The following is a 15,314-nucleotide window of genomic DNA, read 5'->3' as shown; positions in this document are numbered from 1 at the left end:
ATGAAGCATTGAGAATACATAAGAATGCAACATTCATTTCAACGAGGAAAGTCCAAGGGCCTTAAGCCTCAACTAAATTGTAATTGGGAAGAAAATAGTTTAAGCATGTGATTGATGATAGAAGTGTTTTATTAATTAGGTAGAAGTTCGATAGTTTTATGGATTAACGCTACTCGAATTTAAAGATTTGCAACAATTTAATATTTGGGATGTACTTGTAAATAATTAAGTTACGTAAGTTTGGTGCTATAAGATAAAGATTCGATTCAAGGATCTTAGGCGAATATCATTATGGGTTTGAGATAAGGTTTAACTTTTAAGTGTATCACCGAAGATATAAGTCGATCAGTAAAATCTTGGTGTTAAGATTTCTTAAGTTGCATAAATGATAATGTAATAAGTTGATGAACATTACGGGTATAGTATAAGAAAAGTAAGACGCAATAAAATTCGAACTGCCATTTCTAATATTGGGAAGTTTGAGAAAAGTCGGAATTTGAGGCATGAGTAGAATAGAACTAAGTCGCAATAAGTCGTTCTAGGTTGCAATTCGCAAATAAGGATTTCAATAGGCAAAATAATTAGGATTGAGGAGACATAAGTACATCATAAGATTTATTATTTTATTACAGTAGCGCAGCGGAAACGTGGAATATTGAGATTCTAGAATTAAGAGTCTAAACTTTGGGATTATCAAGGATAAGCGAATTTCGCGGACGAAATTCAATTTAAGAGGGGAAGATTGTAACGTCCCGAAAATCGGAAAGTCCACGTAAACCACATGCATGCAAATTATTAAATTCTTTGGTATTTCATTAAATTCTTTTAAAGCATAAAATGTATTTTTATTTTATTAATTGTGTTTAATTATTTTTATGCATTTTATGCATAATTCATGCATGGTAGAATTTATTCCATACATTTTATAAGTTCATGCATTAAGGTTTTTAAGTTGCATTTCGCTCTCGAACGAGGATCAGAGACCGGAGAATTTTCAAGAAAATTATTTTTACTACACGATTAAGTTCTATTAATTAATATAAGATGTTTTAAAGGTATTTTTCAAGAATTGAGATTTATTTGGGTATTTTTATCCGCAGAATTTTATTTTTACCCGGTAAGCAAATTTTATCGAATCGGGGATTTTTTGAGGGTTCGGCTATATATTTTCAAAAACTTTACACCACGAAATATTTTTCGGGAGTGTGTTTGGACTTAATGAGACTACTTTTAAGCTTTTTGGGCTTAAAATCCTTTTTAAATCTTTAATTAACAACTTATGGCCTATTATGTTTTAATTAACTACATAATAAATCCCTAAGGACCCACTACACCTAACATTACCCTCCCCAATCAGCCGACACCCTCAATCCCATCTCAACATTTTCATAGAAATCCCAGCAGCTGAAAGCACGGCCATTTCCATTCAAGGCGTAAGAAAATTCTCCGACTTGATTCCCGACGCTCGTTCTTCGGTTTTCTTGCGAAATATTTTCACCAGGCACGCTCTATATCATTCTTCTGCATCATACACGTTTTATATACTGAGTTTGGTGTTCATGCATGAAAAGTTTCGATCCAAGCTTGTCTATGGAAGATCTTTGATTTTCTTGTGTTTATTGCATTCTTTTTGTTTCAAGTCTCACATTTTCTTGAATTGTGCAAGGAGGCTGCCGTTTTGTTGATGCTAAGGGACTGTTTAGAGCAGGTTAGTGGAGTCATGAGGCTGGTGTAAGGTTCGGTAGGTTTGGAGTGAAGGCCGAGATGTGTAGCGGCTTGGGGTTTCTCGTTTTCTTTGTCTAGATCGGTGGGTAGATGAAGTCTGGTGGTGCAAGGGCGACTCTAGACCTTGAATAGACTCTGGTGGGTCTGAACCATGGTCTGGAAATGCACGAACGCTGCTGGTCTTGTCCTAGAAGCCGCAAGGGAAGAGTTGGACGAGTTGGGTTCGATTGGTGTTGTGGGGAGTGTAGCGATAGGGTGATCTACGCCTGATGCATGAGGCTGATGGCGTGGGTGCAGTAGGTTCAGGGGAGCCCTATGGTGGTCTAGGAAAGGCTGAGACGTGCCTGGTTCCATCGGTGTTGGGCTAAGACGCGAGAATAGGGAGGTAGTGTAGTAGGGTAGGCGAAAGGGGAAGAGGCTGATTTCCAGCATCTTGTAAGGCCTGATCGAATGGTTTAAGCGACGGGTTTGGATGTTTATAAGGCCTTTTAAGTGTTTATTAGGTGTGGTAAAAAGTTGGGAAAAATACGGTTAAGTTTCGAGTCGATTCGGCTTAAAACCGGGACACCGGTCCAAGTTTTAAAACAATTCAGTTAAGTTATAAAATGGGCTCGAGTTTACGTCTAGGGATGCTTTTAAATATGTTTTGGGATATTTTAAGGAATTTGGTAAGCTTCGGATCAAAATAATGAGTTTTAGATTTATCCGGGATTTAGTCGCAACACGAAACGTTAATTACAGAATTAATTGAAACGCTAGATTTAAGCTTAATTAAATTATGAAAAATTATATTTAAAGTCAAATAATTATAAGAAGTCTAAGTTTTTAATTTGGGAATTTTATGCTAAGGTTTGGTTTAATTCGGGATTAAAGCGCGTTAATATGTTATGTTTAAAAATTAATTTAAAATTCATCGATTTAAGCCAAATAAAAATATGGGAAAATTTTTGTAGGCTTAAATAATTATTTGAGACATGTTAGAGTCAATGGAATTAAGAAAATGTCAAAACGTGAAATTTTACGTCTAAGGACAAATGGTAATTTTTGGGTTTCTAGGGGCAAAATGGTCATTTTGCACCCGGGGTTAGATGTTGGTCCTGGCAGCGCCATGAGCACAAATTTACTATATTTTAAAGTTTTATGCATCATGATCACGATTTTTAAGATTTTATGAAAATATACGTTGCATGATTGGTTTAAAGGAAAAATTACGTATATGCATGTTTTTATTAAGTGGTGAATATCATGATGTTTTTGAAGGATGGGAGTTGGTTGTGACTGACGATGTATATGTATACGATGATAGGATTGGAGATATCGTGAGGGAAAAGGCCCTAGAGGGAGCCCGTTTACGGGAGAAGGCCCCAGAGGGAGCCCGACGATCGTATTTCCATTGACATGATATGAGATATGATGAGCTGAGGCCAAGGCTCAGTGGACGGGTAATGCTGTCGCTGATGTCCCCGCCGCCGGGTACCACGGTTTTATAGATGGATCCATCGATAGAGCTGATACGATAGAGCTGATACGAAAGTCACAACTAATGAACTGAATTCAGTTAAAAAGAAAATGTTTAAGTTTATGATGACATGATTTATTACGATATGATTTGATACGACATGTTTATATTCATGTTTTAAAGTTTATGAAAGGTATGTTGGCATTATGATTTTACAATACACGTTTATGTTATGCTTTTAAGTTCATGAAAGATATGTTGAGTATGTTATTTTTCACTACTGTGTGCTATGTATATGTACTTGTTATTCCTGGTATAGGTGTGTTGATTCTTTAGACTCACTAGGCGTGTGTGATGCAGGTGAGCTAAATGTTGAGGAGACTATAGGTGCCGAACTCTGAGTAGGCAGACCTGGTGCGATGACACGACCCGAGGACCACATGTTTTCCGCATTACGATTTATGAGATTGAGAGGAAATGAATATTTTCACACGTTGATGATTTTAAGATTTTTATTAGTTTATGTTTTCGTATGATTGTAGATGAGTTTGGTTATTTTTTTACTGTCAAATTATTACGATTATTTTAAATGTTATTTCGAAAATGCGAGCTTTTATTTAAAAAAAATGTCCTGTAGAATTTTAAAAATGAGTGAGACGTTACAGTTGGTATCAGAGGAAGGGCCATGTATAGGGTTGTGCCACCGCCAGTTTCTGCAGCTCAGTCTTCAAGCCTCAAGTCTCGAAGCTTTTATGATTTCAATGTTTTCAATGTTTTACTCATATCACCTGCATGTTAACATGATTTACGCTTTATGATGATTTATGGTATATGTTTAACTGCTTTTATGATTTAAGGATTTACTGTTTTAAAAACTAGATTAAACTGCATGTTGGTTACGTTTGGAATTGGACGTGTCTAAGAATTCGAATATTGGTCTTTAGGAGAAGTGGATAATGATTTGATTATACCGATTTTTAGGTTAGAAGTACTGATGTTCTACTCTTTGGGGTAATAAGTTAATCTTGAAAGTTATGAATGCTTTTGGGACTTGTAGAATTTCTAAGAAATTATTGATAGTTCGTGGTTGCTAGTTGAATTAATTTTTGATGAATCCATACAAGGATTAATGATTCGAAAACTACGACGATCTTTGTAAGTATAAAAACGTAGAATTTATTTAGGATGCATGCTCTACCTAATGGGACCTAAGGATTTAATTGAATTGATTGAGAATTTAAAGGACCTAATTGTAATAGCCAATAATTGAGGACCTGAGTGCAACAATAAAATTCTAAGGGACTATTTCGAATTTACCAAACTTTGGGACTAAATTTTTAGTTTTGAGAATTTTAAGGTTTAATGAGGCCAAGTCGAAAATTTTATGGAAAAAAAATGCAAATTTCGAGGAGTTATAAAGCCAAAATTGTAATCTTTGACAATTTTAAAGACCAAATTGTAAATTTTGAAATTTTGAGGATTAAAATTCGAACTTTTGAGGAACACTTGGGTAAAATCAGTAATTTTCGAGGTTATGAGAATTGATCTTGGGTCTAATAAAGTTAAGATTATTGAATTTTATGTTACGAGAAACCTATAAAATGGGATTAGGAACGCCAAGAACTTATGGGTAATTTTTGGATTCTCGAGATTAAGAACAAATTCGGATAATATTCGAGGAAAGTAAGAACTAATTTTGAAATTTTTAAGAAATTTAGGGATTTGTTTAGCAGTAAGTGAGAATTGAATGGTTTAAATGATAAGACTTTTCGGTTATTTGAGCTTGAAGAGATAATTAGAACTTGGTTATAATCTGGGTTATAATGTAATAAGGAATGACAATCAAGGGCATTGTAGGATGATTCAATATTGGGCTTGAAAATCTAAATGTTAATGGAATAAGACAATGGAAAAAAATTAAGAATTTAGAGTAATAACAATTTAAGGTAAAGTGATCATTTAGTCAAGTTACAAGATTAGACATTAAGTTAACTTATTTTTGAGGACTTAAGGTTTGATGTAGCATAAGTTTTAATCATGATCTTAAGAGTTAAAATTATATCTTTGTTGGAATTTAATTTTTCTAGAAAGTTGGGTATGTTTGATGGTTAGGTTACTCGATAGATGCATGTAAGAATTGAGGTACACACCTCGTCTTGAGGAATTTTTGGTAAGTTATTAAGAAACTTGAGAATAAGTGAATATGTGTGTTGGAATTATGTTATCTAATACTATTTGGGTCGCGTAAGCTTGAATTTTAAGTTTATGGAATACGTGTTCATACGAAAATTTTGGGTGAAAAATAATAATAATAATAATAAAAAGAATTAGTTGTGTTCAACATAAGTTATCAATTAATGAATATTAAGATTTTTATCGAGTGAGAAATCTAAAAAGCTTGATATGGGGATTCTAGAACTCTATGGAGTATAAGTGAAGTTGATTTATTAGAGTTAGTCTAAGGCTCCCATGGGATGACTTAATAAGTTTTATACGCTAGTATGTATGAAGCATTGAGAATACGTAAGAATGCAACATTCATTTCAACGAGGAAAGTCCAAGGGCCTTAAGCCTCAACTAAATTGTAATTGGGAAGAAAATAGTTTAAGCATGTGATTGATGATAGAAGTGTTTTATTAATTAGGTAGAAGTTCGATAGTTTTATGGATTAACGCTACTCGAATTTAAAGATTTGCAACAATTTAATATTTGGGATGTACTTGTAAATAATTAAGTTACGTAAGTTTGGTGCTATAAGATAAAGATTCGATTCAAGGATCTTAGGCGAATATCATTATGGGCTTTAGATAAGGTTTAACTTTTAAGTGTATCACCGAAGATATAAGTCGATCAGTAAAATCTTGGTGTTAAAATTTCTTAAGTTGCATAAATGATAATGTAATAAGTTGATGAACATTACGGGTATAGTATAAGAAAAGTAAGACGAAATAAAATTCGAACTGCCATTTCTAATATTGGGAAGTTTGAGAAAAGTCGGAATTTGAGGCATGAGTAGAATAGAACTAAGTCGCAATAAGTCGTTCTAGGTTGCAATTCGCAAATAAGGATTTCAATAGGCAAAATAATTAGGATTGAGGAGACATAAGTACATCCTAAGATTTATTATTTTATCACAGTAGCGCAGCGGAAACGTGGAATATTGAGGTTATAGAATTAAGAGTCTAAACTTTGTGATTATCAAGGATAAGCGAATTTCGCGGACGAAATTCAATTTAAGGGGGGAAGATTGTAACGTCCCGAAAATCGGAAAGTCCACGTAAACCACATGCATGCAAATTATTAAATTCTTTGGTATTTCATTAAATTCTTTTAAAGCATAAAATTTATTTTTATTTTATTAAATTGTGTTTAATTATTTTTATGCATTTTATGCATAATTCATGCATGGTAGAATTTATTCCATACATTTTATAAGTTCATGCATTAAGGTTTTTAAGTTGCATTTCGCTCTCGAACGAGGATCAGAGACCGGAGAATTTCAAGAAAATTATTTTTACTACACGATTAAGTTCTATTAATTAATATAAGATGTTTTAAAGGTATTTTTCAAGAATTGAGATTTATTGGTATTTTTATCCGCAGAATTTTATTTTTACCCGGTAAGCAAATTTTATCGAATCGGAGGATTTTTTGAGGGTTCGGCTATATATTTTCAAAAACTTTACACCACGAAATATTTTTCGGGAGTGTGTTTGGACTTAATGAGACTACTTTTAAGCTTTTTGGGCTTAAAATCCTTTTTAAATCTTTAATTAACAACTTATGGCCTATTATGTTTTAATTAACTACATAATAAATCCCTAAGGACCCACTACACCTAACATTACCCTCCCAATCAGCCGACACCCTCAATCCCATCTCAACATTTTCATAGAAATCCCAGCAGCTGAAAGCACGGCCATTTCCATTCAAGGCGTAAGAAAATTCTCCGACTTGATTCCCGACGCTCGTTCTTCGGTTTTCTTGCGAAATATTTTCACCAGGCACGCTCTATATCATTCTTCTGCATCATACACGTTTTATATACTGAGTTTGGTGTTCATGCATGAAAAGTATCGATCCAAGCTTGTCTATGGAAGATCTTTGATTTTCTTGTGTTTATTGCATTCTTTTTGTTTCAAGTCTCACATTTTCTTGAATTGTGCAAGGAGGCTGCCGTTTTTTTGATGCTAAGGGACTGTTTAGAGCAGGTTAGTGGAGTCATGAGGCTGGTGTAAGGTTCGGTAGGTTTGGAGTGAAGGCCGAGATGTGTAGCGGCTTGGGGTTTCTCGTTTTCTTTGTCTAGATCGGTGGGTAGGTGAAGTCTGGTGGTGCAAGGGCGACTCTAGACCTTGAATAGACTCTGGTGGGTCTTAACCATGGTCTGGAAATGCACGAACGCTGCTGGTCTTGTCCTAGAAGCCGCAAGGGAAGAGTTGGACGAGTTGGGTTCGATTGGTGTTGTGGGGAGTGTAGCGATAGGGTGATCTACGCCTGATGCATGAGGCTGATGGCGTGGGTGCAGTAGGTTCAGGGGAGCCCTATGGTGGTCTAGGAAAGGCTGATACGTGCCTGGTTCCATCGGTGTTGGGCTAAGACGCGAGAATAGGGAGGTAGTGTAGTAGGGTAGGCGAAAGGGGAAGAGGCTGATTTCCAGCATCTTGTAAGGCCTGATCGAATGGTTTAAGCGACGGGTCTGGATGTTTATAAGGCCTTTTAAGTGTTTATTAGGTGTGGTAAAAAGTTGGGAAAAATACGGTTAAGTTTCGAGTCGATTCGGCTTAAAACCGGGACACCGGTCCAAGTTTTAAAACAATTCGGTTAAGTTATAAAACGGGCTCGAGTTTACGTCTAGGGATGCTTTTAAATATGTTTTGGGATATTTTAAGGAATTTGGTAAGCTTTGGATCAAAATAATGAGTTTTGGATTTATCCGGGATTTAGTCGCAACACGAAACGTTAATTACAGAATTAATTGAAACGCTAGATTTAAGCTTAATTAAATTATGAAAAATTATATTTAAAGTCAAATTATTATAAGAAATCTAAGTTTTTAATTTGGGAATTTTATGCTAATGTTTGGTTTAATTCGGGATTAAAGCGCGTTAATATGTTATGTTTAAAAATTAATTTAAAATTCATCGATTTAAGCCAAATAAAAATATGGGAAAATTTTTGTAGGCTTAAATAATTATTTGGGACATGTTAGATTAAATGGAATTAAGAAAATGTCATACGTCTAAGGGCAAAATGGTAATTTTTGGGTTTTTAGGGGCAAAATGGTCATTTTGCACCCGGGGTTAGATGTTGGTCCTGGCAGCGCCATGAGCACAAATTTACTATATTTTAAAGTTTTATGCATCATGATCACGATTTTTAATATTTTATGAAAATATACGTTGCATTCTTGGTTTAAAGGAAAAATTACGTATATGCATGTTTTTATTAAGTGGTGAATATCATGATGTTTTTGAAGGATGGGAGTTGGTTGTGACTGACGATGTATATGTATACGATGATAGGATTGGAGATATCGTGAGGGAAAAGGCCCTAGAGGGAGCCCGTTTACGGGAGAAGGCCCCAGAGGGAGCCCGACGATCGTATTTCCATTGACATGATATGAGATATGATGAGCTGAGGCCAAGGCTCAGTGGACGGGTAATGCTGTCGCTGATGTCCCCGCCGCCGGGTACCACGGTTTTATAGATGGATCCATCGATAGAGCTGATAAGATAGAGCTGATACGAAAGTCACAACTAATAAACTGAATTCAGTTAAAAAGAAAATGTTTAAGTTTATGATGACATGATTTAATACGATATGATTTGATACGACATGTTTATATCATGTTTTAAAGTTTATGAAAGGTATGTTGGCATTATGATTTTACAATACACGTTTATGTTATGCTTTTAAGTTCATGAAAGATATGTTGAGTATGATATTTTTCACTGCTGTGTGCTATGTATATGTACTTGTTATTCCTGGTATAGGTGTGTTGATTCTTTAGACTCACTAGGCGTGTGTGATGCAGGTGAGCTAAATGTTGAGGAGACTATAGGTGCCGAACTCTGAGTAGGCAGACCTGGTGCGATGACACGACCCGAGGACCACATGTTTTCCGCATTACGATTTATGAGATTGGGAGGAAATGAATATTTTCACACGTTGATGATTTTAAGATTTTTATTAGTTTATGTTTTCGTATGATTGTAGATGAGTTTGGTTATTTTTTTACTGTCAAATTATTACGATTATTTTAAATGTTATTTCGAAAATGCGAGCTTTTATTTAAAAAAAATGTCCAGTGGAATTTTAAAAATGAGTGAGACGTTACAGTGCGTGTTGCACCCCTTTTCGTGTTTTTCTATTTTTGATTACTTGTTGACAGACTATTTTCGACTCAAATCATCTGAATCTCGATTGGGACCAGATAAGACATGTGAAAGCAACGTAGCTCGGACACTGCCGGATTTGGACAAAATTGAAACCTAATTTGATTGAAACGGGCAAACGAACGTGACTCATTACTCCGCAATGAGCTGGCGAGATTTTAGCCGAATTCCTTCTCTAAGACCCTCTAATTTGCGATTTTCCGCTTCTGTTAAGCTTCCGTTTCCTCGAAAAATCCGCTTAGGAAGTCCGAAATTCGATTCCGGTTCCATTTTATCGTATTCAGGCATAATAATAACTTTACATTCGCTATTTGCTTTTTCTTATTTTTTTCTATTTTCTGGGAACATTTAGCGATTTTTGTTGTCTTGAGCAGGTTTCGTGCGGAAGGGTATGACGCATATTACTCCGGAGATGGCTAACTCGTTAAAAAAAATTATTTCAACTGCTTTATCCATAATTTACGTATACGGTCGTGACACGAGGACTTACCAGGGAGGTCACCCATCCTAGTTCTGCCATCGCGCCAGAACGCTTAACTTCATGGTTCTGATTGGGCGAGAGCAGTGCCGCGTGTTGTCCATCGCCGCCTGCTCCACACGTACTCGTGGGATATAAGAATAAAAATCCCACTCAATGTCGGGTGCGATCATACCAGCACTAATGCACCGGATCCCATCAAAACTCCGAAGTTAAGCGTGCTTTGCCGAGAGCAGCACTAGGATGGGTGATCCCCTGGAAAGTCCTCGTGTTGCACCCCTTTACGTGTTTTTCTAGTTTTGATTACTTGTTGACAGAAGATTTTCGGCTTAAATAATCTAATCTCGATTAGGATTAGATAAGACATGTGAAATCAACGTAGCTCAAGCACTACCGGATTTGGACAAAATTGTAGCCTAATTTGATTGTAAACGGGCAAACGAACAAGACTCATTACTCCACAAGAAGCTGGCGAGATTTTAGCCGAATTCCTTCTCTAGGACCCTCTAATTTGCGATTTTCCGCTTTTGTTAAGCTTTCGTTTCCTCGAGAAATCCGCTTAGGAAGTTCGAAATTCTATTTCGGTTCCATTTTATTGTATCTCACGCATAATAATATCTTTATATTCACTATTTTCTTCTTCTTATTTTTTTTTCTCTTTTCTGGGAACATTTAGAAATTTTTTTTGTCGTGAGCCGGTTCTGTGCAGAATGGTATAACGCAAATTACTCCGGAGACGGTTAACTCATTAAAAACAATTATTTCGATTGTTTTAGCCATAATTTACGTAAACGGTCGCGACACGTGGGCTGCCAGGGAGGTCACCCATCCTCGCTCTGCCATCGCGCCAGAACGCTTAACTTCATGGTTCTGATTAGGCGAGAGTAGAGCCGCGTGTTTTCTATCACCGCCCGCACGTACTCGAGGGATATAAGAATAAACATCCCACTCAATGTCGGGTGTGATCATACCTGCACTTATGCACCGAATCCCATCAAAACTCCGAAGTTAAGCGTGCTTGGTCAAGAGCAGTACTAGGATGGGTGAACCCCTTGAAATTCCTCGTGTTGCACCCCTTTCTATTTTTGATTACTTGTTGACAGACGATTTTCGGCTCAAATCATCTGAATCTCGATCGGGACCAGATAAGACATGTGAAAACAACGTAGCTCGGACACTGCCGGATTTGGACAAAATTGCAGGCTAATTTGATTGTAAACGGGCAAACGAACGAGACTCATTACTCCGCAATGAGCTGGCGAGATTTTAGCCGAATTCTTTCCCTAAGACACTCTAATTTGCGATTTTTTGTTTCTGTTAAGCTTCTGTTTCCTCGAGAAATCCGTTTAGGAAGTCCAAAATTCGATTCCGGTTCTATTTTATCGTATCCCATGTATAATAATAGCTTTACATTCGCTATTTTCTTCTTCTTATTTTTTTTCTATTTTCTGTGAACATTTAGCGATTTTTGTTGTCGTGAGCCGGTTCGGTGCAGAAAGGTATGACGCAGATGACTCCGGAGACGGTTAACTCATTGAAAACAATTATTTCGACTGTTTTAGCTATAATTATGTAAACGGTCGCGACACAAGGACTTCCAAGGGAGGTCACCCATCCTAGCTCTGTCATCGCGCCAGAACGCTTAAATTCATGGTTCTGATTGGGCGAGAGCAGTGCCGCGTGTTGTCCATCGCCGCCAGCTCCACACGTACTCGAGGGATATAAGAATAAACATCCCACTCAATGTCGGGTGCGATCATACCAGCACTAATGCACCGGATCCCATCAGAACTCCGAAGTAAAGCGTGCTTGGACGAGAGCAGTACTAGGATGGGTGACCCTCTAGGAAGTTCTCGTGTTGCACCCCTTTTCGTGTTTTTCTATTTTTGATTACTTGTTGACAGATGATTTTCGGCTCAAATCATCTGAATCACGATCGTGATCAGATAAGACATGTGAAATCAACGTAGCTTGGGCACTGCCGGATTTGGAAAAAATTGAAGCCTAATTTGATTGTAAACGGGCAAACGAACGAGACTCATTACTCCGCAATGAGCTGGCGAGATTTTAGCCGAATTCCTTCTCCAAGACCCTCTAATTAGCGTTTTTTCGCTTTTGTTCAGCTTCCGTTTCTTCTACAAATCTGCTTACGAAGTCTGAAATTCGATTTCGGTTCCATTTTATCGTATTCCAGGCATAATAATAGCTTTACATTCGCTATTTTCTTCTTCTTATTTTCTTTTCTATTTTCTGGGAACATTTAGCGATTTTTGTTGTCTTGAGCAGGTTTCGTGCTGAAGGGTATGACGCATATTTCTCCGAAGACGGTTAACTCGTTAAAAACAATTATTTCAACTGTTTTATCCATAATTTACATAAACGGTCGTGACACGAGGACTTCCAGGGAGGTCACCCATCCTAGCTCTGCCATAGCGCCAGAACGCTTAACTTCATGGTTCTGATTGGGCGAGAGCAGTGCCGCGTGTTGTCCATTGCCGCCCGCGCCACACGTACTCGAGGGATATAAGAATAAACATCCCACTCAATGTCGGGAGCGATCATACCAGCACTAATGCACTGGATCCCATCAGAAATCTGAAGTTAAGCATGCTTGGGCGAGAGCAGTATTAGGATGGGTGTCCCCCTGGGAAGTCCTCGTGTTACACCCTTTTTTGTGTTTTTCTATTTTTGATTACTTGTTGACAGACGATTTTCGGCTCAAATCATCTGAATCTTGATCGAGACCAAATAAGAAATGTGAAATCAACGTAGCTCGGACACTGTCGGATTTGGACAAAATTGTAGCCTAATTTGATTGTTAACGGTCAAACGAACGAGACTCATTACTCCGCAATGAGCTGGCGAGATTTTAGCCGAATTCCTTCTCTAAGACTCTCTAATTTGTGATTTTTCGTTTCTGTTAAGCTTCCGTTTCCTCAAGAATCCGCTTAGGAAGTTCTAAATTCGATTCCGGTTCCATTTTATCGTATCCCAGGCATAATAATAGCTTTACATTCGCTATTTTCTTTTTCTTATTTTTTTTCTATTTTTTGGGAACATTTAGCGATTTTTGTCGTCGTGAGCCGGTTCTGTGCGGAAGAATATGACGCATATTACTGCGGTGATGGTTAACTCATTAAAAATAATTATTTTGACTGTTTTATCCATAATTTACGTAAACGGTCACGGCACGAGGACTTCCAAGGGAGGTCACCCATCCTAGCTCTGCCATCGCGCCAGAACGCTTAACTTCATGGTTCTGATTGGGCGAGAGCAGTGCCGCGTGTTGTCCATCGCCGCCCGCTCCACACGTACTCGAGGGATATAAGAATAAACATACCACTCAATATCGGGTGCGATCATACCTGAACTTATGCACCAGTACTATGATGGGTGAACCCATGGGAAGTCCTCGTGTTACACCCCTTTTCGTGTTTTTCTATTTTTGATTACTTGTTGACAGACGATTTTCGGCTCAAATAATCTGAATCTCGATCAGGATTAGATAAGACATGTGAAATCAACATAGCTCAAGCACTGCCGGATTTGGACAAAATTGTAGCCTAATTTGATTGTAAACGGGCAAACGAACGAGACTCATTACTCAACAAGAAGCTGGCGAGATTTTAGCCGAATTCCTTTTCTAGGACCCTCTAATTTGCGATTTTCCCCTTCTGTTAAGCTTTCGTTTCCTCGAGAAATCCGCTTAGGAAGTTCGAAATTCGATTTCGGTTCCATTTTATTGTATCTCACGCATAATAATAGCTTTACATTCACTATTTTCTTCTTCTTATTTTTTTTTCTATTTTCTGGGAACATTTAGCAATTTTTTTTGTCGTGAGCCGGTTCTGTGCAGAATAGTATAACGCAAATTACTCCGGAGACGGTTAACTCATTAAAAACAATTATTTCGATTGTTTTAGCCATAATTTACGTAAACAGTCGCGACACGTGGGCTGCCAGGGAGGTCACCCATCCTCGCTCTGTCATCGCGCCAGAACGCTTAACTTCATGGTTCTGATTAGGCAAGAGTAGAGCCGCGTGTTTTCCATCACCGTCCGCTCCACACGTACTCGAGGGATATAAGAATAAACATCCCACTCAATGTCGGGTGTGATCATACCTGCACTTATGCACCGGATCCCATCAAAACTCCGAAGTTAAGCGTGCTTGGTCAAGAGCAGTACTAGGATGGGTGACCCCATTGGAAGTCCACGTGTTGCACCCCTTTCTATTTTTGATTACTTGTTGACAGACGATTTTCGGCTCAAATCATCTGAATCTCGATCGGGACCAGATAAGACATGTGAAAACAACGTAGCTCGGACACTGCCGGATTTGGACAAAATTGCAGGCTAATTTTATTGTAAACGGGCAAACGAACGAGACTCATTACTCCGCAATGAGCTGGCGAGATTTTTGCCGAATTCTTTCCCTAAGACACTCTAATTTGCGATTTTCTGTTTCTGTTAACCTTCGGTTGCCTCGAGAAATCCGTTTAGGAAGTCCGAAATTCGATTCCGGTTCCATTTTATCGTATCCCATGTATAATAATAGCTTTACATTCGCTATTTTCTTCTTCTTATTTTTTTTCTATTTTCTGTGAACATTTAGCGATTTTTGTTGTCGTGAGCCGGTTCGGTGCAGAAGGGTATGACGCAGATGACTTCGGAGACGGTTAACTCATTAAAAACAATTATTTCGACTGTTTTAGCTATAATTATGTAAACGGTCGCGACACAAGGACTTCCAAGGGAGGTCACCCATCCTAGCTCTGTCATCGCGCCAGAACGCTTAAATTCATGGTTCTGATTGGGCGAGAGCAGTGCCGCGTGTTGTCCATCGCCGCCATCTCCACACGTACTCGAGGGATATAAGAATAAACATCCCACTCAATGTCGGGTGCGATCATACCAGCACTAATGCACCGAATCCCATCAGAACTCCGAAGTTAAGCGTGCTTTGACAAGAGCAGTACTAGGATGGGTGACCCCTGGGAAGTTCTCGTGTTGCATCCCTTTTCGTGTTTTTCTATTTTTGATTACTTGTTGACAGACGATTTTCGGCTCAAATCATCTGAATCTTGATCGAGACCAGATAAGAAATGTGAAATCAACGTAGCTCGGACACTGCCGGATTTGGACAAAATTGTAGGCTAATTTGATTGTTAACGGTCAAACGAACGAGACTCATTACTCCGCAATGAACTGGCGAGATTTTAGCCGAATTCCTTCTCTAAGACTCTCTAATTTGTGAT

General features: G+C 37.9%; 4 non-coding genes and 2 pseudogenes across 4 annotated transcripts; all 6 read left to right on the top strand.

Annotated features, from left to right (window-relative positions):
* The first annotated feature begins 10,218 nt into the window (after positions 1–10,218).
* Positions 10,219–10,337, top strand: LOC142510752 (5S ribosomal RNA; annotated as a pseudogene).
* A 677-nt stretch (positions 10,338–11,014) lies between these two features.
* On the top strand, positions 11,015–11,133 carry LOC142511982 (5S ribosomal RNA; annotated as a pseudogene).
* Positions 11,134–11,805: 672 nt separating this feature from the next.
* LOC142513437 (5S ribosomal RNA) lies at positions 11,806–11,924 on the top strand. The gene has a single exon (XR_012809384.1). It is a non-coding gene; the product is annotated as a 5S ribosomal RNA (ribosomal RNA).
* A 683-nt stretch (positions 11,925–12,607) lies between these two features.
* Positions 12,608–12,726, top strand: LOC142509813 (5S ribosomal RNA). Its single transcript, XR_012807963.1, has one exon. It is a non-coding gene; the product is annotated as a 5S ribosomal RNA (ribosomal RNA).
* A 1,440-nt stretch (positions 12,727–14,166) lies between these two features.
* Positions 14,167–14,285, top strand: LOC142507263 (5S ribosomal RNA). The gene has a single exon (XR_012805523.1). It is a non-coding gene; the product is annotated as a 5S ribosomal RNA (ribosomal RNA).
* A 672-nt stretch (positions 14,286–14,957) lies between these two features.
* Positions 14,958–15,075, top strand: LOC142508656 (5S ribosomal RNA). The gene has a single exon (XR_012806862.1). It is a non-coding gene; the product is annotated as a 5S ribosomal RNA (ribosomal RNA).
* Positions 15,076–15,314: the final 239 nt, after the last annotated feature.

This window comes from Primulina tabacum, chromosome 10 (genome assembly GCF_025594145.1).
Source record: "Primulina tabacum isolate GXHZ01 chromosome 10, ASM2559414v2, whole genome shotgun sequence".
NCBI classification, from domain to species: Eukaryota; Viridiplantae; Streptophyta; class Magnoliopsida; order Lamiales; family Gesneriaceae; genus Primulina; species Primulina tabacum.
This window is presented reverse-complemented; position numbering and strand designations above follow the sequence as displayed.